Source organism: Acomys russatus, chromosome 20 (assembly GCF_903995435.1).
Source record: "Acomys russatus chromosome 20, mAcoRus1.1, whole genome shotgun sequence".
NCBI classification, from domain to species: Eukaryota; Metazoa; Chordata; class Mammalia; order Rodentia; family Muridae; genus Acomys; species Acomys russatus.
Genome location: NC_067156.1, coordinates 39,306,960 through 39,309,259, shown reverse-complemented (window position 1 = coordinate 39,309,259; position 2,300 = coordinate 39,306,960). Strand labels below are relative to the sequence as shown.

The window sequence follows — 2,300 nt, the reverse complement described above, 5'->3', positions numbered from 1 at the left end:
TAGCAAAAAACAAAACAAAACAAAGCAAACCTCACTTACGTGCCCCCATTTTTGGCTTACAGCTAATTCCAGAGGTAAACTTGACAGCCAAGAAAAGCTATCATATTTGTGCTTTTTATTTTGATATTTTGTGTTTAATTACACTAGTGTTCATGATTTGTAGTAGATTTTACATATAGCATTTTAGGCTCTGATGATCTGCTATGTTTTCAATTCTTATTTGATATGTTTTGCTATTATTATCATTCCTTTATGTATAAAGGCTCAGTTTTATTTCTTGAGGTATCTTTTGCTTCTCCAAAATATTTAATTATTTTTGTAATTTGGTTCATATTTAGTGTTTACATTTTGCTTTACCTTAAACCTTCAGCTTCATCTCCAGTGCTCAGTGTAGAATTTCAATGAATTGAAAAGACTTTATACTTTCCACCGTGGCTATTCTCTGTCCTAATAATCTATCAGTAAATGGATTTCCCAGTTTTCAGCCAAATGGGAACTTGACAACAGTCTTCTTGCTTTATTTATCTTACCATTGAAAATTAGACATGGAAAAATTTGGGTGGAGTCATTACTCAGTGGTAAGAGCACTTACTGCTCTTGAAGAGGACCCAGGTTCAGCTCCCTGCATCCCTATGGCAGGTCACAAACATCTGTACCTCCAGTTCCAGCGGATTCAATGTCCTCTTTTGACTTCTCTAAACATTAGATGCACACCTAGAAAACTTACATACATGTGGGAAAAGCACATACAATCAAAATAAATAAATCTTTAAAAATTATCAGAGACAAAATTTATGCGGAGAGACTAAGTTTTATACAATTTATAGTTTTAACATTTTTGATTTTTAGGTGCAGTGAACTTTATAAGTTGTATTCATGAGAGTGGGCCTCCTTGGGTACCTCCTGTTACCCTGTGGGTCCAGGATAGAAACTGTGAGGAGAGATGATCTATGTCAGAAGCTGAGTTGGAACAAGGACTCCTCAGCAGTCGAGGGCCTCTCTCTTGCTGTCGTGTCCTTGCTGGGGTGGGTGATCCAGGCCTTCTTACTCCTTCGAGGCTATGTAGGCCATGAAGTTCACCACCCTGCTACTGTAGCCATATTTGTTGTCATACCAGAAAATGAGCTTCACAAAGTTGTCATTGAGAGCAATGCAAGCCACAGCATCAAAGGTAGAAGAGTGGGAGTCACTGTTAAAGTCAAAGGAGACAACCTGGTCCTCAGTGTAGCCCAGGATGCCCTTTAGTGGTCCTCAGAAGCCTGCTTTATCACCTTTTTTATGTCATCATACTTGGAAAGTTTCTCCAGTTGGCATGTGAGATCCACAATAGACATTTTGCAAATAGGAACACAGAAAGCTATGCCAGTGAGCTTCCCATTCAACTCTGGGATGACCTTGCCCACAGCCTTGGCAGCACCAGTGGATGCAGGGATGATGTTCTGGGCAGCCCCAGGGCCATCATGCCACAGCCTCCAGAGGGGCCACCGACAGTCTTCTGTGTAGCAGGGATGGCATGGACTGTAGCAGTGATGGCATAAGTCTTTGCACAATGCCAAAGTTGTCATGGATGACCTTGGCCAGGGGGGCTAAGCAGTTGGTGGTGCAGGAAGCATTGCTGACAATTTTAAGTGAGTAGTCACACTTCTCGTGGTTCACACCCATCACAAACATGGAGGCAGTTTTAACATTTAAAATTGTCCATGCTTACAAATATAGTGGACAGTGTAGTGTGCTTTATCACACACAAGAGTGTACAGTCTAATTTTGAGGATGGTTTCAGGGAAAACAAAACAAAACAAAAAAACCATTTCACTATTATTTCAGACAAATTAATATTATACTTTGGCAGAAAAAATATAGTATGCTTTAAGTAACGTTATTATCAATAAACTATTTCCATATTGTCTGCAAAGGTTTTGTTTATGCTATCTAATATCTTTTACTTTTGCATGACTATTTATATTATTGATTGCTAAATACTCTCCTATTCCTGCATAAAATTCTGCTTCAAAGTTCTTAGATTTGTATCATAGTTTGAATGTTAATGTCACCCAGAGTTTCTGGTAGTTGAGTACCTGTGTTCTATTTGTGCTTTTTAAGGGAGTCTTAGGAGGCATGGCTTTCCTGAAGAAAGTTTATTACTGGGGCAGGCTTTGATTACCCAAGACTTGTGCCAGTCCCAACTTGTTTTCTCTTCTTCCTGCTTTTGCTTTAAAATGCGCGCTCTCAGCTTGGTGCTCCAGTTGCTGTCTCTACCTGCTGCCATCCTTCCCACCATGATGCTAGTGGGCTCTTAGCAA

The 2,300-nt window shown here is 39.7% G+C and overlaps 1 pseudogene; it reads right to left on the bottom strand.

Annotated features, from left to right (window-relative positions):
- Window positions 1-1,044: 1,044 nt before the first annotated feature.
- Window positions 1,045-1,671, bottom strand: LOC127204503 (glyceraldehyde-3-phosphate dehydrogenase-like; annotated as a pseudogene).
- Window positions 1,672-2,300: the final 629 nt, after the last annotated feature.